We start from the raw sequence: 22,972 nt of genomic DNA, 5'->3' as shown, positions 1-22,972 counted from the left end.
AACAGAATGCTGGGGATTATTAGGAAAGGAATGGAGAATAAAACAGAGAATATCCTAAAGCCTCTGTATCACTCCATGGTGCATCCTCATCTTGTGTTCATATATCATACACACACAGAATGCTGGGGATTATTAGGAAAGGAACGGAGAATAAAACAGAGAATATCATAATGTCTCTGTATCACTCCATGGTGTGACCTCATCTTGTGTTCATATATCATACACAAACAGAATGCTGGGGATTATTAGGAAAGGAATGGAGAATAAAACAGAGAATATCATAATGTCTCTGTATCACTCCATGGTGCGACCTCATCTTGTGTTCATATATCATACACAAACAGAATGCTGGGGATTATTAGGAAAGGAACGGAGAATAAAACAGAGAATATCATAATGCCTCTGTATCGCTCCATGGTGCATCCTCATCTTGTGTTCATATATCATACACACACAGAAAGCTTGGGATTATTAGGAAAGGAATGGAGAATAAAACAGAGAATATCCTAATGCCTCTGTATCACTCCATGGTGCATCCTCATCTTGTGTTCATATATCATACACAAACAGAATGCTGGGGATTATTAGGAAAGGAATGGAGAATAAAACAGAGAATATCATAATGCCTCTGTATCACTCCATGGTGCATCCTCATCTTGTGTTCATATATCATACACAAACAGAATGCTGGGGATTATTAGGAAAGGAATGGAGAATAAAACAGAGAATATCATAATGTCTCTGTATCACTCCATGGTGCATCCTCATCTTGTGTTCATATATCATACACAAACAGAATGCTGGGGATTATTAGGAAAGGAATGGAGAATAAAACAGAGAATATCATAATGCCTCTGTATCCCTCCATGGTGCACCCTCATCTTGTGTTCATATGTCATACACAAACAGAATGCTGGGGATTATTAGGAAAGGAATGGAGAATAAAACAGAGAATATCCTAATGTCTCTGTATCACTCCATGGTGCATCCTCATCTTGTGTTCATATATCATACACAAACAGAATGCTGGGGATTATTAGGAAAGGAATGGAGAATAAAACAGAGAATATCATAATGCCTCTGTATCACTCCATGGTGCGACCTCATCTTGTGTTCATATATCATACACAAACAGAATGCTGGGGATTATTAGGAAAGGAATGGAGAATAAAACAGAGAATATCCTAATGCCTCTGTATCACTCCATGGTGCATCCTCATCTTGTGTTCATATATCATACACAAACAGAATGCTGGGGATTATTAGGAAAGGAATGGAGAATAAAACAGAGAATATCATAATGCCTCTGTATCACTCCATGGTGCGACCTCATCTTGTGTTCATATATCATACACAAACAGAATGCTGGGGATTATTAGGAAAGGAATGGAGAATAAAACAGAGAATATCCTAATGCCTCTGTATCACTCCATGGTGCATCCTCATCTTGTGTTCATATATCATACACAAACAGAATGCTGGGGATTATTAGGAAAGGAATGGAGAATAAAACAGAGAATATCATAATGCCTCTGTATCACTCCATGGTGCATCCTCATCTTGTGTTCATATATCATACACAAACAGAATGCTGGGGATTATTAGGAAAGGAACGGAGAATAAAACAGAGAATATCATATTGCCTCTGTATCGCTCCATGGTGCGACCTCATCTTGTGTTCATATATCATACACAAACAGAATGCTGGGGATTATTAGGAAAGGAATGGAGAATAAAACAGAGAATATCCTAATGCCTCTGTATCGCTCCATGGTGCATCCTCATCTTGTGTTCATATATCATACACAAACAGAATGCTGGGGATTATTAGGAAAGGAACGGAGAATAAAACAGAGAATATCATATTGCCTCTGTATCACTCCATGGTGCGACCTCATCTTGTGTTCATATATCATACACAAACAGAATGCTGGGGATTATTAGGAAAGGACTGGAGAATAAAACAGAGAATATCCTAATGTCTCTGTATCACTCCATGGTGCATCCTCATCTTGTGTTCATATATCATACACAAACAGAATGCTGGGGATTATTAGGAAAGGAATGGAGAATAAAACAGAGAATATCATAATGCCTCTGGATCACTCCATGGTGCATCCTCATCTTGTGTTCATATATCATACACAAACAGAAAGCTTGGGATTATTAGGAAAGGAATGGAGAATAAAACAGAGAATATCATAATGCCTCTGTATCACTCCATGGTGCATCCTCATCTTGTGTTCATATATCATACACAAACAGAATGCTGGGGATTATTAGGAAAGGAATGGTGAATAAAACAGAGAATATCATAATGCCTCTATATCACTCCATGGTGCATCCTCATCTTGTGTTCATATATCATACACAAACAGAATGCTGGGGATTATTAGGAAAGGAATGGAGAATAAAACAGAGAATATCATAATGTCTCTGTATCACTCCATGGTGCATCCTCATCTTGAGTATTGTGTGCAGTTCTGGTCACCGCATCTCAAGAAAGATATAGCAGAATTAGAAAAGGTGACCAAAATGATAAAGGGGATGGAAAAATTCCCCTATGAAGAAAGGCTAAAGAGGTTAGGACTCTTCAGCTTGCAGAAGAGACAGACGAGGGGAGATATGATAGATAGAGGTCTATAAAATGAGTGGAATGAAACAGGTAACACAAAATCGGTTTATGTTTTCCAAAAGTACAAAAACTAGGGGACATGCAGTGAAGTTACTAGGTGATACATTTAAGATAAAATAGAAAATTTATTGCTGGAGGACGTTGTAAAAGCTTTTAGTGTAGCTGGGTTTCAAAAAGGTTTGGATGAGTCCATAGAAGAAAAGTCCATAAACCATTATTAAGGTGGAGGTGCAGAAATCCACTCCCCATCCCTGGGATAAGCAGCTTGGAATCTCTCTATCCCCTGGGATCCTGCCAGGGGCTTGTGACCGGGATTGGCCACTGTTGGAGACGTAATGCTGGACACGATAGACCTTGATCTGACCCGGTATGGCAAGCCTTATGTTTATATTTTCTGATCTTCTAGCCATTGTCTCCTTGATGTGCACTGCCCTCGGTCTTCATATTGCTGAAGATCTTTCTGCTCCCTAGTTCTGTCTCTCCCAATGCAGCCAGTGCGAAACACGGCCCGTGTCGGGGGACTTATAATACTGTTATATTGACGTGCTTGACTGCTTTAATATGCCTGAATAAAAATAACTTTTGCTACGTCAGTACGGCTCCTTTGCCTGTAAATGGTGTACGTACCCTGACACACCCCTATCGCAAGGGATTTATCCTATTGGTGCGCTCTTGATCTCCACTGCGCTTGGTGGTTCACCATCCTGAATACCAGATCGTTTAGGAGTGCCTCCAGTGGAGGGGTGGGAAACAGTGCTTTAATAAAACCCCTGTGCCCACGTGAGCATGGGGTCATTCTTTGGGGGGGAGTCGCGCTCAAAGACAGGTCCTGTCTGGGTCTTTCCCTCCACGGGGAGAGGCTGTGGTAAAAGGGCACTTCCTACCCTGTGATGGAAGATCGGGGGTCCCAGACTGCTCCCCAAGATTTGTGCTGAGGATTTCCTAAGAACTCCTGAAGATCCAAGCCTGCAGAGCTCCTTCGCAGGTTGGAGGCAGAGGATGGTCCTGTGGGGAATTCCAAGGGAAGGCCCCGACTGACCAAAGGACTTAGCCGGAGGCTCATATGACTGTGAGAGATGTTCCAGAGAAATCCCGAAGAGGAAGGTTCCTGCCCCAGAGAGTTTACCTGACCATTGCTTCTGAGAATTTGTGAGTTTCTGTTTCATGCTTTGGCACTTTTATTTTTGTACCCACTGTTGCACTAAATATTAGTGAAACTCCTGTGACCAGTAAAGAAGTTTATTTTTGGATAACATCTACTGGGTGCTTCTGGTCTTTTTGCTACCTTGCTGACCTGTTTTTGCAGAAGAAAAAAAGATCCCAGAGGCCTTGAAAGGCTGAGACTCTTCCCCCCTCTGTCAGGAGAGATCCCGGGGGTACGGCTCTTCCCACGACCTCCCCAGTGAGCCAGAAGTCGGGGACGAGGTTAAGTACGAAACTTGTTTAAAAGCAACAAGGCTACGACCGTGGAGAGCCAGGGTTTAAGATGTAAAAGGGCGAGCTTCAAGCAGGCTTCGAAGATGCCAGAGAGGGAGCAGGACGCAGCAGCTGAAGGGAGCCTGTTCCAGGCATGCGGAAAGCGCGGCGTTGGGAGTTGGCACGGGAGAGGACGGGCGCAGACTTGTAGGGTTGAAGGTTTTCCAAGAGAAAGGATAAGAATCCGTGTGGGACGTGGGGCGATGGGGATACGTGAAGGAGGGTGGGGGGGTTAGTGGGGGAGCCGAGAGAGCTGTGCCAGGTCTCTGGGTGTGGAAAAGCTGATCTGGAACCACCAAGGCCACCTGCAAGAACAGAGATGAGAACGGGCTCAGGATGACAAGACGATAGACTCCAGGTGGCCCTACGTCCACCAAAGGAAGAGGAGACGTGCAAAGCTGAAAGAAAGGAAGGAAGAATGTGGCTTCCGGGAAAAGGTTTATTGGCAAATGCGACGATACAAGAAAGTCATTAAGGTTCTACCTGAATTGAGGAGGTGAGAGCAAACTTAATCCCTGCAATATCTGGCGACAACCGACACTGCAATATATTAAGGCAGCACGCAGAGACCAACAAGGGAAAGCAACATGAAAAAGGAGTCCTAGCAGCCGTATTTGGTCCTGAAGAAAACGGCCCCCCCCCACTGTGGGAATTCCCACCCCACCACATGACGTCGACCTCCACCGCGGGAACTCCTGCTCTCCCCCCCCCCCCTCCCATGTCATGCCCAGCTGGGTGGATGCACCTCCTTCCCTCAGCCTTTGCAGTCGCACCTGAAGAGGAGTCCCACGCGGTCTCCAAAACCCATGCTTGTTTGGGTCCCACACAAGATTTCAAACGAAACCCCATCAGGAAGGATTTACAGGGAAACGCAGGAACTACTGTTAAGAAGCAAAGCAGCTGATGAGAGGAGAGCGTAAAAACAGAAAGCCACTGGAAACAGAGAACGTGACGGCAGACGAAGGCTTTCAGGCTCACCCAGTCCGCCCAGTCTCCTTCCTGGTGCAGTGTCACAGGTCCTAACTGATCTCCTTGCTTCCCCACAGCTAACGATCCGCTCTGCTTCCCCCAGGCTTTCTTCAATTCAAGGTGGCTGGACTGGCTCCAGACTTTCAGGACAGGTTCTGCCTGTCCGGGTTTTACCCCACTGCATGCTGGGATTTGTGGATTTGATTTCCCTCTTGCATTGCCTAAGAAAAGCTCAATTACGAGTTCTTTGCCAACAGTGAGGAAAGAGCAGGACTGGATCAGCCTGTCCTGAAAATCTGGAGCCAGTTGGCAACCCTGGGAGGCCGTTCCATGCATCCAGCAGCCTCTCTGTGAAAAAATATTTCCTTATATTTCTCCTATCAGTCCATCCATGCTTCTCTTTCTACTGGAAAATGATTGCTTTTTATGCATTATTTATACCTTGCACATCACAATCCAAGCCCCCCTCCCTTCCCCCAAGTTAGGACTTACCTCCTGAGCTGTTAATGCAGCCTCCACACCATTCTGCTATAGGGCATCCACAGAAGGAGAAGACAGCCCAGATTCAGGTGCCCCTGTGCAAGGCTATCCCGATGGGTTTGAGGGCAAAGCTCTTTCGGACTGGAAGTGTACATTGAAGTCTCATCCAAAATGTTTTTAAAAATCAACAGCACCTAGTCAAGGACGACCACAGAGTCCATCCGTCGGGCTCAGCGTTCCAGTGAAAGAGCTCCGCCGATCTCAAGAGAAAGGGATATTTGTCCCAAGAGAGAAGCAGTGCCGGGACCAGGCACATGACAGGAATGCGGAAGCTCTTACACCATCTGTAGGTGTAGAAATGCCATTTCGCTGAGTAAGGAATCGGAGAGACTCCACTTCCCGTTGCCATGTAAGACAGGCTGAGGCTTTTTTCTCAGCATGTGAGATGAAAAACGTTTTGGCACGCAGCTATGGAAGAGGAAACGAGTTGTCTGCTGACCTTTGCACCTTCCTTCTGGAGGTATGAATGGCTCAGGCTGCCGGTGGGAACCAGTGCAAACCCAGGGCTCTTCCAGCTGTGAGAGCATCCTACAAGGATTTGAATTACTGCAGAAAATAAAGTAACATCCCGACTACAGAAGAAGTACCGGTGCGATATGTATTGTATACAGGATCATCGGTATATAAAAACAATAAATAAATAAGTAAGTAAGTAAGTAAGTAAGTAAGTTAAATACTACAAAAGAAGCTATCAGGCAAGGATCATGGAGGGAAATGAGGAACACGGCTAGAGAAGCAAGCTCGGTGCCGAGAAATTCAAACTCACGTTGAATAAGGCGGCCCCTGTATACTGTTCATGTCCAACCTCCACTGTAGAGAGTCTGCAGGGCCACAGCCTTGGGGACATCATTTCTGGCTCCAAACCAGGGTCTCCAGTACTGAGCTAAAGGCAATGGACGGGTCCTTCAGCTGACCTAGCAGCAGAACCCAATCCACATGAGCCCGTTTGCTTGTAGCTATCCCCATACTACTCTGTCCTGTCACGGTGCCATTCAAAGGACTACAGCTAAGGCAGAAGGTCTGGAAGACGATGTCGTGAAGGCAAAGGCCTCCACCTGTGGCTCTAGAGGGGGTCCAAGATGGGGAACAAGCTAATGAACTTCTGCAGTAACTCTTGTTCCCAGATTCTTGTAAGTGAACCACGGTGTCTAATATTTTCCCTCAAAAACTATTTCTTTGATGGGTTGTAATTGCTGAATTTTCTAATTTATTGTTTTCAACTTAAAAGGAAGCCTATCTAAAGTCGTATTGCCGATATTACGCTCCGTGGTTCGCAGGCCACCCCCGTGAACCACTGCTCTTACCTCCAGGCTAGATGCAGCGAAAACACCACCCGCACTCACACGGCAGGACGCCGCTGGCCTCAGCACGCAGTGTCTCTCCCTAAGGGGCGGATTTTAAATGCCCTGCACGCATAAATCCGGACGTATTTACGCGCGCCTATTTTGCATAGGCTGCCGGTGCGCGCAGAGCCCCGGGACGTGCGTAAGTCCAAGGGCTTTGTAAAAGGGGCGGGGAGGGGGCGAGTCGGGGGCGTTTCCGAAATGACACGGCGTTTCGGGGGCGGGCCTGGGGGCGTGGCGCCGGCCCGGGGGCATGGTCGAGGCCCCTGGATCAGCCCAGAGTCGGGTGACGGTGCGCCAGCAGCTCTCTGGCGCACGCAGATTTACGTCTGCTTTTAGCAGGCGTAAATCTGCCAACAAAGGTAAGGGTGGGGGTTTAGATAGGGCCGGGGGGTGGGCGAAGGAAAGTTCCCTCCAAGGCCGCTCCGAAATCGGAGCGGCCTTGGAGGGAACAGGCAGCGCGCGCTGGGCTCGGCACGCGCAGGTTGCACAAATGTGCAGCCCCTTGCGCGTGCCGACCCCGGATTTTAAGATACGTGCGGCTACGCGCGTATCTTATAAAATCCAGCGTACTTTTGTTCGCGCCTGGTGCGCGAACAAAAGTACGCGATCGCGTAATTTTTTTAAATCTACCCCAAAGTGCGCACACGCCGACATCACTTCTTTTAAAGGGACCGCGGCTGCCCCTAATGATGCCGTCCTCAGCGCCGCCCTCCATAAAGGCAGCTCCCCAAACAACTCGCCTCAGCAACACATCCAACTACTGCCCAGTAGTGCGTGTTGCTTCCCAGCCGTTCCTGCCTTTGCTCCAGCCTGTCTCCAGTCTTCGTTCCAGTCTGTGCCATCCTTCGTTGCCTGCTTGTTCTTCCATCCCTTGCCTGCCAACCTCAACCTATCCATTCCTCTTCCTCTCCCTTGGATGGATACCTGGTTTGAACTCTGCCTAGACCTCTGATACATCTGACCGTCGCATGCCTATGACCTTAGCTGACATCGGACCTCTTTTATGTCATCAGCAGAGACCCCACCTAAGTCCTGCCGACCCCGGCACCCAAGGCTCAACCCGAGAGGAATGTGGGCTGGTATAGGTGAAGGTCCTGACCGGTCTTCTGCTTCGCCTGGGTCCACCTGCCAATGGCGAGAACCTGCATGGTTCCTCCCTGCAGGTACGGTGTTACGACTGTCGCTGCCCAACGTCTCCAACCCGCCCACCTCACCTTTTTTGCGACTCCTCCCGTGGTTGATGGACGTCTGGCTGCCATCCTCTCCGGCGTCCCCAGTCCGGCTTGGGTGCTGCAACCCGCCATGTTGTCCAGGTACCATAGGGCGCGTGCACCGCGCGGCACTGCTTCTTATTCTTTCTTTGGCGCGAACCTCAGGGGCGTCCCCCTGTGATGACGTCATGCATCCCGGATACTAAAGCCTACACTTTTGCTAGCTAATCAAGTTAGCAAGGTATCTCCTTATGGATGGGATTCGCTCTCCGTACGTAGCTACTCTGCCTCTCCAACTTTTGGACTTTATCCTAACAGGGTACCCGCTCCTCGGGGGTCTCTCTCATTTCTTGCAGGTCGCTATCAGGAACCAGTACTCGCTCCTCAAAGGCCCATGTTCCCTGACTCGCTGCCTGAAATTATCGCTTCTGCTTGGAAGAAACCACTGCCTACATCATCAGTGAGTTACCAACTTTATTTCCCCAGAGCTGTTCCGTGGAACCAGGTACTCGCTCCTTGAGGGCCTGCCTCTATTCCAGCTTCTGTGTCACCTTCCGGGAGAAACCGCCGTGTGAGTAACTTTACCAACGAGGCTCTATACCAGAACCCTGTGTATGCTCCACTGTACTTACTATCTCAGTTTTCTCCACTACAGCACAGCCGTAGAGGGAATCGCTGTTCCAGTCTCCTGAGGAACCCTAAGCCCAGCCGGGCTTCATCTCTACTCACTACTGCCACCTCTGGTGGCTTCTCAACTCTGTCTAATAAAAGATAATTCTGTGTTGTGTGTTCCAAAGCTGAGCCTGACCTGTGGCCCCTCACGGGACTTCCCCCCCCCCCATGGGCGTGGTCAGCTGCCACAGTGTCCAAGGATCCACCCAAAACCTTACAAACAATAACATAAGGTCATCTTGCCTTGGCCCAAGAGTCCACAGACACAAAGGATTATTAGCTGTGCCATCATTATAGAATACACATCTATCAAAAATAAGATCATATGTTCTCCACTGCAGGCCCGAGACTATGGAACTCTCTACCTACAACTGACTCTAGAAACAAAGACATTCAAACGGGACCTCACCCCCAATAACACTAGCCCTGAGAACTTTAGTCATCGTATGTGTCCATCTTTAAACTGTATGTTATATGAACACATTAAGTAATTGTATCTGTCAGCTCATTATGTATGTCATGGTCTAAACCAGTGGTTCTCAACCTTTTTTCGGCCGGGACACACCTGACAGATGGTTCTCACATGCATGATACACTGAACATGTGACCATCATGAGGCTATATGTAAACATACACTCTGCATCCACGGGAACCCCCTGACCCCCTAACAATGGATGCAGAGCAGAACTAGGGCATTACCCATAGAACTCACCATGCAAAAAAAAAAAAAGATGTTCTGGTTCTGATGACATCTCAGTAAAAGCAAAACAAACTCCCTTTACTACCAGGCACAATACCTCTCCTTATAAAAAGACAATAATTTACCACTAATGCATGTCCTATTGAGAAAACACAACAAATAAGACTGATACAAATGCGTGCATACTAGTAAAATACCTCACCTCGGTCACACGCCCAAAACTGACCTTCACCAAGTACAGAAAGACCACAAATTATAAATATGGAGACATGGCAGCCAGGCACAGAAAAAGAAAACCCAAGTGCGCTTCGATTCCTAATCACAAGATGAAGATTCCTAGGCGGACGTCAAAAAGCTGGTTTCCTTTTACAAAAGGTTTCACTACTTGAGCAACTGTTTCACGGCGTGCCTGGTTGCACTTATCCTAATGCAGAAGGGTTCTGCTATTGTAGGGGTTCAGTAAAAGGCGGAGTCAATGATCTCACCAGGAAGATGGCGGCATCTGCAGGGCCTGGGAAGTAGGAGGAACCGACAGAGAAAAGGAGGGGGAGGGAACAAGCGAGGTGATCACATTTGCAGGCAACACAAAATTATTCAGATTTTTTAAATCACAAGCAGATTGCAAGAAATTGTAGGAGGATCTTGTGAGACTGGAAGTCTGGGCATGCCAAGGGCAAATTAAATTTGATATGGACAATTGCAAAGTGATGCACATAGGAAATGTAATCAAAAGTCATTACACGATGTCAGGTTTCATATTAGGAGTTACCACCCAGGAAAGAGATCTAGGCGTGATATTGGATAACACATTGAAATCGTCGGTGCAGTGTGCTGTGGCAGTCAAAAAAGCAAACAATGTTGGGAATTATTAGGAAGGGAATGGTGAATAAAACGGAAAATGTCATAATGCCTCTATCGCTCCATGGTGAGACCGCACCTTGAATGCTGTGTACAATTCTGGTCGCCGCATCTCAAAAAAGATATAGTTGCGATGGAGAAGGTACAGAGAAGGGCAACCAAAATGATAAGGGGAATAGAACAGCTCCCCTATGAGGAAAGGCTGAAGAGGTTAGGACTTTTCAGCTTGGAGAAGAGACGGCTGAGGGGGGATATGATAGAGGTCTTTAAGATCATGAATGGAATAAACAGGTAAATGTGAATCGGTTGTTTACTCTTTCAAAAAATACAAAAGACTTTGGGACACTCCATGAATTAAGTATGTAGCATATTTAAAACATAATGGCACAAGTATCCCATTGCCAGAAGAAATAGTTAAGGCAGTTAGCGCAGCTGGGTTTAAAAAAAAGCTTTGGACAAGTTCTCAGAGGAAAACTCCATAAATCGTTATTAACCAGGTAGACTTGGGGAAAAGCCACTACCTATCCCTGAATGTCAGCAGCATGGGATCGATCTGCTATTTGGGAACCTGCCAGGTACTTGTGACCAGGATTGGCCACTGTTGGAAACAGGATGCTGGGCTTGATGGATCCTTGGTCTGACCCAGTATGGAAAGTCTTTGTTGCAACCGTCGTTGCCCGACTGCTTCACTCCGCCTACCTTTCTTTTTCTGCGACTCCTCCTGCTCCCTGTGGACGTCTGGCTGCCGCGGCGTCTGCCCACTGTCCTCTCCGGTGTCCCCAGACCGGCTTGGGTGCTGCCTCCCACCATGCTCCGCTGGTACCTTAGGGTGCGTGCACCGCGCGGCCCTCATTCTTATTTCCTCTATGGCGCGAACCTCGGGGCGTCCCCCTGTGATGACGTCACGCTGCCCGGATATTTAAGCCTACAGTTTATTGCTAGCCATTGAGTTAGCAAGGGATTTCCTACAGATGGGATTCGCTCTCCGTACCCAGCTACTCTGCCTCCAACTTCCATTGGACTCTTTTCTGCTAACAGGGTACCCGCTCCTCAGGGGCCTCTCTGCTTCTTTCAGGTGCTATCAGGAACTGGTACTCGCTCCTCGAGGGCCCATGTTCCCTGAGTCGTTGCATGTGTCCATCTCCTCTTCTACTTGGAAGAATTCGCTACAGACACCATCAGTGAGTACTACTACCATCCACTCCTCAGAGCTGTCTCCCTGGAACCAGGTACTCGCTCCTCGAGGGCCCATGTTCCCTGACTCGCTGCCTGTGTCCATCTCCTCTTCTACTTGGAAGAATTCGCTACAGACACCATTAGTGAGTACAACTACCATCCACTCCTCAGAGCTGTCTCCCTGGAACCAGGTACTCGCTCCTCGAGGGCCCATGTTCCCTGAGTCGTTGCATGTGTCCATCTCCTCTTCTACTTGGAAGAATTCGCTACAGACACCATTAGTGAGTACAACTACCATCCACTCCTCAGAGCTGTCTCCCTGGAACCAGGTACTCGCTCCTCGAGGGCCCATGTTCCCTGACTCGCTGCCTGTGTCCATCTCCTCTTCTACTTGGAAGAATTCGCTACAGACACCATTAGTGAGTACAACTACCATCCACTCCTCAGAGCTGTCTCCCTGGAACCAGGTACTCGCTCCTCGAGGGCCCATGTTCCCTGAGTCGTTGCATGTGTCCATCTCCTCTTCTACTTGGAAGAATTCGCTACAGACACCATTAGTGAGTACAACTACCATCCGCTCCTCAGAGCTGTCTCCCTGGAACCAGGTACTCGCTCCTCGAGGGCCCATGTTCCCTGACTCGCTGCCTGTGTCCATCTCCTCTTCTACTTGGAAGAATTCGCTACAGACACCACCAGTGAGTACTACTACCATCCACTCCTCAGAGCTGTCTCCCTGGAACCAGGTACTCGCTCCTCGAGGGCCCATGTTCCCTGAGTCGTTGCATGTGTCCATCTCCTCTTCTACTTGGAAGAATTCGCTACAGACAACCATTAGTGAGTACAACTACCATCCGCTCCTCAGAGCTGTCTCCCTGGAACCAGGTACTCGCTCCTCGAGGGCCCATGTTCCCTGAGTCGTTCCATGTGTCCATCTCCTCTTCTACTTGGAAGAATTCGCTACAGACACCATCAGTGAGTACAACTACCATCCGCTCCTCAGAGCTGTCTCCCTGGAACCAGGTACTCGCTCCTCGAGGGCCCATGTTCCCTGAGTCGTTGCATGTGTCCATCTCCTCTTCTACTTGGAAGAATTCGCTACAGACACCACCAGTGAGTACTACTGTCATCCGCTCCTCAGAGCTGTCTCCCTGGAACCAGGTACTCGCTCCTCGAGGGCCCATGTTCCCTGACTCGCTGCCTGTGTCCATCTCCTCTTCTACTTGGAAGAATTCGCTACAGACACCATTAGTGAGTACAACTACCATCCACTCCTCAGAGCTGTCTCCCTGGAACCAGGTACTCGCTCCTCGAGGGCCCATGTTCCCTGAGTCGTTGCATGTGTCCATCTCCTCTTCTACTTGGAAGAATTCGCTACAGACACCATCAGTGAGTATAACTACCATCCGCTCCTCAGAGCTGTCTCCCTGGAACCAGGTACTCGCTCCTCGAGGGCCCATGTTCCCTGAGTCGTTGCATGTGTCCATCTCCTCTTCTACTTGGAAGAATTCGCTACAGACACCACCAGTGAGTACTACTGTCATCCACTCCTCAGAGCTGTCTCCCTGGAACCAGGTACTCGCTCCTCGAGGGCCCATGTTCCCTGACTCGCTGCCTGTGTCCATCTCCTCTTCTACTTGGAAGAATTCGCTACAGACACCATTAGTGAGTACAACTACCATCCACTCCTCAGAGCTGTCTCCCTGGAACCAGGTACTCGCTCCTCGAGGGCCCATGTTCCCTGAGTCGTTGCATGTGTCCATCTCCTCTTCTACTTGGAAGAATTCGCTACAGACACCATTAGTGAGTACAACTACCATCCACTCCTCAGAGCTGTCTCCCTGGAACCAGGTACTCGCTCCTCGAGGGCCCATGTTCCCTGACTCGCTGCCTGTGTCCATCTCCTCTTCTACTTGGAAGAATTCGCTACAGACACCACCAGTGAGTACTACTACCATCCACTCCTCAGAGCTGTCTCCCTGGAACCAGGTACTCGCTCCTCGAGGGCCCATGTTCCCTGAGTCGTTGCATGTGTCCATCTCCTCTTCTACTTGGAAGAATTCGCTACAGACACCATTAGTGAGTACAACTACCATCCGCTCCTCAGAGCTGTCTCCCTGGAACCAGGTACTCGCTCCTCGAGGGCCCATGTTCCCTGAGTCGTTGCATGTGTCCATCTCCTCTTCTACTTGGAAGAATTCGCTACAGACACCATCAGTGAGTACAACTACCATCCGCTCTGCATGTGGCCATCTCTCTTCTACTGGAAGAATTCGCTACAGGAACCACCAGTGATATACTATGTTCATCCATCCTCAGAGCTGTCTCCCTGGAACCAGGTACTCGCTCCTCGAGGGGCCCAATGTTCCTGACTCGCTGCCTGTGGTCCCTCTCCTCTTCTACTTGGAAGGAAATTCGCTACAGACACCATTAGTTCGAGTACAAACTACCATCCACTACTAAGAGCTGCTCCCTGGGAAACCCAGGTCACTCGCTCCTCGATGGTCCCATGTTCCTGAGTCGTTGCATTTGCCACTCCATCTTCTACTTGGAAGGAATTCGATACAGACACCATCAGTGAGTAATAACTCACATCCAGCTCATCAGAGCATGTCCTCCCTGGAACCAGGGTACTCGCTCCTCGAGGGCCCATGTTCCCTGAGTCGTTGCATGTGTCCATCTCCTCTTCTACTTGGAAGAATTCGCTACAGACACCACCAGTGAGTACTACTATCATCCACTCCTCAGAGCTGTCTCCCTGGAACCAGGTACTCGCTCCTCGAGGGCCCATGTTCCCTGACTCGCTGCCTGTGTCCATCTCCTCTTCTACTTGGAAGAATTCGCTACAGACACCATTAGTGAGTACAACTACCATCCACTCCTCAGAGCTGTCTCCCTGGAACCAGGTACTCGCTCCTCGAGGGCCCATGTTCCCTGAGTCGTTGCATGTGTCCATCTCCTCTTCTACTTGGAAGAATTCGCTACAGACACCATTAGTGAGTACAACTACCATCCACTCCTCAGAGCTGTCTCCCTGGAACCAGGTACTCGCTCCTCGAGGGCCCATGTTCCCTGACTCGCTGCCTGTGTCCATCTCCTCTTCTACTTGGAAGAATTCGCTACAGACACCACCAGTGAGTACTACTACCATCCACTCCTCAGAGCTGTCTCCCTGGAACCAGGTAACTCGCTCCTCGAGGGCCCATGTTCCCTGAGTCGTTGCATGTGTCCATCTCCTCTTCTACTTGGAAGAATTCGCTACAGACACCATTAGTGAGTACAACTACCATCCGCTCCTCAGAGCTGTCTCCCTGGAACCAGGTACTCGCTCCTCGAGGGCCCATGTTCCCTGAGTCGTTGCATGTGTCCATCTCCTCTTCTACTTGGAAGAATTCGCTACAGACACCATCAGTGAGTACAACTACCATCCGCTCCTCAGAGCTGTCTCCCTGGAACCAGGTACTCGCTCCTCGAGGGCCCATGTTCCCTGAGTCGTTGCATGTGTCCATCTCCTCTTCTACTTGGAAGAATTCGCTACAGACACCACCAGTGAGTACTACTGTCATCCACTCCTCAGAGCTGTCTCCCTGGAACCAGGTACTCGCTCCTCGAGGGCCCATGTTCCCTGAGTCGTTGCATGTGTCCATCTCCTCTTCTACTTGGAAGAATTCGCTACAGACACCATTAGTGAGTACAACTACCATCCACTCCTCAGAGCTGTCTCCCTGGAACCAGGTACTCGCTCCTCGAGGGCCCATGTTCCCTGAGTCGTTGCATGTGTCCATCTCCTCTTCTACTTGGAAGAATTCGCTACAGACACCATCAGTGAGTACAACTACCATCCGCTCCTCAGAGCTGTCTCCCTGGAACCAGGTACTCGCTCCTCGAGGGCCCATGTTCCCTGAGTCGTTGCATGTGTCCATCTCCTCTTCTACTTGGAAGAATTCGCTACAGACACCATCAGTGAGTACTACTACCATCCACTCCTCAGAGCTGTCTCCCTGGAACCAGGTACTCGCTCCTCGAGGGCCCATGTTCCCTGAGTCGTTGCATGTGTCCATCTCCTCTTCTACTTGGAAGAATTCGCTACAGACACCACCAGTGAGTACTACTGTCATCCACTCCTCAGAGCTGTCTCCCTGGAACCAGGTACTCGCTCCTCGAGGGCCTGCCTCCGTTCCAGCACCAGTGCTACCTCCTACGTGGAACCGCTGTGTGAGTACTTTGCCAACAAGACTCTCTGCCTCCAGGGATCTGGTACTCGCTCCTCGAGGGCCAGCTCTCCCTATCTCGGGGCTTCTCCATACTGGGGACTCTGTGAATATCTCAGTGTACTCACTTTCTCAGTTCTTCTTCCTACAGCACTGCAGCTGGAGGAGCTGCTGTTCCAGCGTCCTGGGGAATACTAGCACAGCCGGGCTCCATCTTCTACTCACTACTGCCACCTCTGGTGGCTTCATAAACTGTCTAATAAAAGATATAATCTGTGTTTGTGTGTCCGGAGCTGAGCATGACCTGTGGCCCCTCACGGGACTTCCCCCCGTGGGTGTGGTCAGCTGCCACAGTGTCCAAGGGTCCACCCAAACCCTACAAAACATAACAGTCTTATGTTCTTATAAATGTAATCCCTAGGCTGGTTGAGGACAGGAGATCACTATAGATCAGCGGTTCTCAAGCTTTTTTCTGTCATGACACACCTGACAGATGATGCTCGCCTGCGTGACACATTGCACACTACGTTTACAAGCTATACTAAAAAAGAAAATACTAGATATCTAATTGTTCAAAATGATGCAGGAGAAAGATAACAATCTTTAATTTCAATAACTGCTTATAAAATATCATTATTAAATGTTACTTTCTTTCACAAAAATTTGAATCTTGGCTTACTGCATCAGTGAGAAATCTGCGACTGATATGTGTATGCAGCACACAGTTTTTGGATACAGACAAACTCTGACTCATTTCACTGTCAATCTCAGAAAGTTCTGACTTTTTCTGGAGTTTAAACAGAGTTAGGAAATTTCCCCTTTCAACTCACCATACAAAATATATTCAAATTCTGATATCTCCTCAGTAAAAGGACTTCAAAATCCCTTCCCTCCCAGCCACTTTGTGAAATAGCATGAAAACCTGCTCAAAGGCCATTTAGAAATGATATAGCATACCAGCCATACCATAAGAGCACTAACACCCAGGACGTGAACAGCAACAACCTTACCTATGGAAAATAAGACTGCAAATATAGAGCACAGTACACTTACTATTGGAAAACCAAAGCAAGCCAGACTGCTCCAGAAACGCATCCTAGTTAGCAGAATCCCTCACCTCTGCCAAATATGCAGAATGCAGACTGACTCTTACCTAATACAGAATAAAAGACCATAAATTATAAGCAAGCACATAGAGAAAAACTGAAACTCCAAGAAGCATGGGGGAGGGGGAGGTACGGCGGGATGATGGGGCAGGATACAGCATTGCCTGCAACATTTCTGGTTTGGATGGATGGTGGCAGTGATTGCCAGGGTGGAGGGAAAAGCATCAGCAGGGAGCGGTGATGAGGAGCTTTAAGTACCAGTTCCTTGCTCTGCACTCTCCTCAAGCAGCAAGCACCTGTGGCTGTTAGAGAAAGCACAGGCTTGCTATGTCTCATTTTTGGCGCCCCACCTTCCACCCCTTGGCGTGACACACTGGTTGAGCAGCACTGGGGTCGGGGGAAACCAAAATACAGTTCCAAGGCCGAAGGATTTCTATGCTCCTCACACAACCGTTTGCCAGTAATTAGGAAGAGTGAATGATTGCACAGGCCCAGGATTTCTCTATGGATTGCCCCAGAGCAGTAGATATGGCCTTGGCCATAGGTGCCATCCACGAGGGGCCCCATCACGATCCGCCGGCCTCCCCTCTACCAACAGAGTTTTGGCGCCTCAATAGCTCAGCTGCCAGGGGGGGATAAGAGCTGCTGTTCCAGCTTCTGGAGTCCGGGGGGGGGGGGGGCGGGAGAAGCAGTGGTGGCGGTGGCCCCCCCCCCCCCAAAATCGGGACAAAAAAAAAAAAATCCATCAACACTGCCCCTGCCCAGTCAGGTACAGAGGGGTCCACAGAGCCGCAAGAAGCAGCATCAGCCTCCCACCCCTGGACGTCAGGAGCACACCCTGCCGGGCAGCGTCAGCCCCCCTTCACTGCGTTTAGGGAGAGCGTGAGCCGCGAAAACAAAAAACATCGGCCTCTCACCCCGCAGAAGTACTGCCCTCGGCGCTGCATCGCCTTCCCATTCCACCTCAGCAGTCAGAGTGAGCGCGGCCCACAGAGCAACAAAAGCAGCAGCCACCTCCCATCACTGCAAGTCATGAGGAGCCAGCCCATGATGTAACATGGGCCTCCTTCACCTCCCCCGAATTTAAGAAGAGCGCGGCCCGCAGACCAAAACAAAAAACAAAATGGCCTCCCATTCTGCCCCTGCAGTCAGAAGAAGCATGCCTGCAAAGAGAGAGAAAGATGGCGCATGTCTGTGTGTGTGTGTATATGTGTGAGACAGAGAGTGCAAGGACCATGATTGTGTGTTTGTTACTGAGCAGGTGAGAGAGAGAACGAACGAGCATGTGTGTATGTATGGTTGATCATGTGTGTATGAGAGAGAGACAGCACAGGGGCATGTGAGAGCGAGTGAATGAGAGTGTGTGTATGCAGGACTGAGCATCTGAGTGAATGGGCATGTGTGCGCATGATTGAGCAGATATGAGAGACAGCAGAGCATGTGTGTGTATGACTGATAATGTATAAGACAGAGCGAATGAGCATGTGTGTATGTATGGTTGATCATGTGTGTATGAGAAAGAGACAGCACAGAAGCATGTGGGTGTGAGCATGTGCGAGCAAGCAAATGAGCATGTGTATGTGCATGACTGAGCATGTATGAGAGACAACGGAATATTATGTGTATGATTGAACATGTGAGAAAGCGAACAGGTATGTGTATAATTATATATGTAAAAGAAAACAAATGTGTGCTTGATTGTGCATTTGAGAGAGAGTGAGCGAGTGTATGTGTGCGATTGTGTATGTGAGCGTGAATGAGCGTGTGTGTGTAGAGGGAGGGGAAAACGTTTCTGTGCAACAAACAGCTCCCCCCACCATCCCACTAATCCACGACAATCTTAGAGCATCTGGAAATCAAAAGTTCCCAGGTATGGAAAGTGGGGGATTTATTAATCCCTGTTAATTATAATTATTGGGTATTAATTAATGTATCTGTTTTGAAATGTTTTATTGCCATATGGAAAAGTTTTATATGAGTTTTTAATTATTGGATGCTGTTTCATTTGTCAGCTGTTTTGAAATATTTCTTTTTATTAGTATGGTTTTACTATTATGATTGATTTTTATTTTGTTTGATATTTTATGAGGAATGGTAATGTTTCTGTTTTTCCCTTGTTGCTCTGCATGCAGAGTCTGGCTTTTTGCGGTTTCAGTTCAGTATTTACCTGTAAATTTATGGTCTCTTTATTCTGTATTTATTGAGGTCTGTCTATGTTCCGTCCACTTCACAGAAGTGAAATATTCTGCTAACGTGCATTTTTTGTGTAGGGATCTATAGCAGCCTGGCTTCTTTTGTTTTCCTAGTAGGAGGTATATTGGTGTTTTAGGACCTGGTGTAATATTTACAGTGTTGTCTTTTCATAAGTAGGATATTTACTGTTTGAGTGCTAGCAGCTAGGGCTGTTTTGATATGGGAGATTTACAATATTGTAATTGAAATTCAATACATGGCTTTCCCAGGGCGAAACCCACACCCAGTGTGCATTATCATAGGCCTAGTACCATATGGGCTCCAAGTGTCTTTTTTCATTTTTTTGCAGAGTTTCTGGTTGGCACCATGGCCGTACACATACATATAATATACATGCTATAAGTGATGTTTGTAACTCAAAGTCCTTTCTCACGTAAAATCTGTTATCATAAATGCATAATTTTGGATTGTGAATAGGGAGGGTACAACCAGGGAGGAGGTGGGTGCAAGGCTGTAAGGTTCACCTAGGGTGCTTAATACCTGTACACCAGCCCTAGGGAAGAGTGGAAGATGAGCGAGGGGGGGGGAGGGGAGAGGAGGGGGTTTCAAGAGCAGAAGAAAGGATGCAGCTGTTGAGGGGAAGGATAAGGGGGGGCTGGAGATGGTAAAAGGAGCAACTCAGTGAGGGGAAGTTGGAGGACAGAGAGGGGGCGAGAGAGAGGAGATTTGGGGAGGTGTAGGATTGGCACAGAGAACTGGAGATGGGGGGATGAAATCTAGAGGAGTGGATAGAGAGGCAGAGATAAGCAAAGGGAAAGCTCCATATTAGGCAGAGGCGTAGGGGAGGTACTGAAGAGACAGGAGAGAGATGAAACAGAACAGGAGACCAAGAAGAGGAAAGCAGAATACAGAGATGAGGTTAGAACAATGAAAGTCAGACAGCCAGAGCGGAAGAAAGCATTTTATCGACTCTGGGAGCTCTTATTCTGCACAATACAGGAGGAGGAGGAGATGTATTTCTGTTTCTCTGTCTCTGGTGTTGCAGGGCCTGCAGAGTCCGGTTTCTTGGGGTTTCCACTTCAGGTTTTGAATGAAGGCTCCCGATGGCGCCAGGATCCCTGCCTTGGTTCCGATTGAGCTGGAAGCCCATAGGGGCAGGAGGAAACTGCTGGATCAAAATAAAAATGGAAGTGAAAGCCCCGTTTAACAGCATGGCCTGGCTCGTGGGGGCCTGCGTTATCTTCAGCTCGAGGGCGCCCTTTGTTTTTTTTTTTTTTTACTTGGCCAAAGCCTGCCTGGGGCTCTGCTTAAAGGTTCTCAACTTTGGGTAGCTTAAAATGTTTCACAATCCCTAAAGAAAAATGGGAATACGTGCTGCGGTTCAAAAGGAGGCGAAAGAGAATACAGAATAAGAGACCTCCGGTCGGTGCACGTTGCTGCTCTCTTGCGACAGACACTCCTAGTTCTAGGCTAACTGCGGCTCCAGCGATTCCTTCAATCTCCGTCACACAAGGTCTCTGCGGGAAACCCGCAACTCAAAGCTCTGCAGCTGGGTCCCGAGGGCCTGTTCCGGTCCTGGCCAGCCTCAAGGGAACACGCCATGCCATTCTCCGGCATGCACGTCACACGGCCGCCGTCTCGGGTCGCGACCTCTTCATCTCTCCCCTCTGCAGCACCCCCGCAGCTCCTTCTGTCCTCTCCCCTCTGGGGCCTGAACACAGTCCCTCCCCCAACCCTCGGATGAAACTCACCCCTGACCTCTCACACCCTGCAATACGCAAAAATGCATCCCCAACAGGCATCAGACCATTTGGCGGTTTCTCTCGTAGGTGCTGCATGAAAATCATTCTCCACACTTTTGGTTCAGGGGGAGAGGGTTCAACAGGGCCACGGCCCACTTACAGCAAATGAGGTGGGGACCGCATAAATATTCAAGGGGGGGTAAGAGAATGCAGGCGGAGGGTGGGAAGAGGCAGAACATGAAGGCTGCTCCTCACTGTTACGTCCCACTGCCGCCCCCCCCCCCCCCCGTATCGCGGATCACCTGCCTCGCTCGCGACACTCACTCACCCCCTCGCATCCTAGAAGCCCGGAAATCTCCCGCAGATCTGAGGTTTCTACGTTGTCATTTCTCACGTGGACGGTGATGAGAGCAAAGCCTGAAGATGTCACAGAACCAAAGAGCTCAGGACGTAGGCCTCACCCCAAGGGAGAGCAGACTCTGGAACGAGGGTGAGAGCGGGCAGGCCCGCACGTAATCTAAGGAGATGTTTCTTTACAGAGAGAGGATGGTGGACGCGTGGAAGGGCCTCCCCGTGGAGGCAAGAAGAGGACCTGAATTCCAGAAAGCCTGGGGCAAGCACAGGGGATCCCTGGGGCCTAGAGAGCCGAGCAGGAGGAGGGGAGGGGCAGACTGGATGGGGCGAAGGGTCTTTAACTGCCCTCATGTTGAATGTTTCTAACTTGGCCTTAGGACCCTGCCCTTCTGTCATCCTGGAAGCATAAAGACGAAGAATATTTTAGTTAAAAAAAAAAAAAAGAAGAAGATCAGCCTCATTCAAGAACAAGCATTACAAATCCAAGACCACCAGGGCCACTTTAAGCACCTAAGGGGCCCTGCACAAACTTTCCTAGATGGGCCCGCTTTTCTTTCTTCCATATTTGGAGTTTAATTTAAACATTCGCCTTTCCAAATCCAAACTCAAGGCAAGTTACAGTCAGGTACAGCAGGTAGTTCCCTGCCTCTTGGTTACAGGAGCGGTGGCATAGCCACGGGTGGGCTATGGGCCCACACACTTTGGGCTGAAGCCCACTCAATTAGAGCTGCCTGATAGTGGAAACCCTGCCGCAGAGCCGCCGTGGACCCCATTCCATGGCAGCTGAAGGAGAGGGCCACCTTGGAATCCATCCCACGGCGGCCGAACAAGGCTGCAGCAAGGACTCTGCAGACCCCTTCCTGTGTCAGTCGAAGCCCTGCAGCAGGGTCATCACGGTTCCCATTCCCCTGTCTGCTGAAGGAGGAGACGGCCGTCATGGACCTCATCCCACGACAGACGAAGAAGCCTGCACCATTGCCACCATGGTTCCCATGCCGGAGAGGGCCGTCATGGACCTCATCACACAGGGGAAGAAGAAAGACAAGGGCCTACAGTAAGGCCGCCATGGACCTCATCCCATGGTGGCTGAAAAAGAATCCCTCAAAGAGAGTGTGTGAGTTAGCGTGGGAGATTGTATGAGTGAGAGCCTGTGTGTGTGTGGGGGGGGGGGGGGCGGCAGAGAAAGAGTGTGTGTGTGTGTGTGTGTGTGTGTGTGTGTGTGTATCTGAAAGAGAGAGGTTGGCCTTTTCTCTTGTGTATGTGGGAGGAAGGGGGTCATCTCTCACCTGCCTGTGAAAGGCACAGCAGCTCTCTGTCTCTGAATTCTGGTTTTGTGGCTCTTGATGTGTAAAAGGTTGATCACCCCTTCCCTAATAGGTGGTGTATTAGTATTCTAGGGTTTGGTGCAATATTTGCCTTGCTGCCTTTTCATAGATAAGGATTCCTCTGTTTGAGAGGTCTAGAACGGGTAGATGTGAATCGGTTATTTACACTTTAAGATAATAGAAAGACCAGGGGGCACTCCATGAAGTTAGCATGGGGCACATTTAAAACTAATCGGGGAAAGTTCTTTTTCACTCAACGCACAATTAAACTCTGGAATTTGTTGCCAGAGGATGTGGTTAGTGCAGTAAGTATAGCTGTGTTTAAAAAAGGATTGGATAAGTTCTTGGAGGAGAAGTCCATTACCTGCTATTAAGTTCACTTAGAGAATAGCCACTGCCATTAGCAATGGTTACATGGAATAGACTTAGTTTTTGGGTACTTGCCAGGTTCTTATGGCCTG

At 48.9% G+C, this 22,972-nt stretch overlaps 1 protein-coding gene across 8 annotated transcripts in view; it reads right to left on the bottom strand.

The window, feature by feature from the left end:
* The window catches only part of ARAP1 (ArfGAP with RhoGAP domain, ankyrin repeat and PH domain 1), a 437,360-nt gene that overhangs the window by 304,292 nt on the left and 110,096 nt on the right, over positions 1–22,972 (bottom strand). Inside the window, exon 1 of one of the 8 annotated variants that reach the window (XM_029602053.1) lies at positions 5,573–5,801. The exons of the other annotated variants lie outside the window; for them this stretch is intronic. The gene's annotated coding sequence lies outside the window, so the exon portion shown is untranslated. Of the gene's footprint in view, positions 1–5,572; positions 5,802–22,972 lie in introns of those variants that run through there. 8 annotated transcript variants of the gene reach the window in all.

This window comes from Rhinatrema bivittatum, chromosome 5 (genome assembly GCF_901001135.1).
Source record: "Rhinatrema bivittatum chromosome 5, aRhiBiv1.1, whole genome shotgun sequence".
NCBI lineage: Eukaryota > Metazoa > Chordata > Amphibia > Gymnophiona > Rhinatrematidae > Rhinatrema > Rhinatrema bivittatum.
The sequence above is the reverse complement of the archived record's forward strand: the minus strand, read 5'-3'. Positions and strand labels throughout refer to the sequence as shown.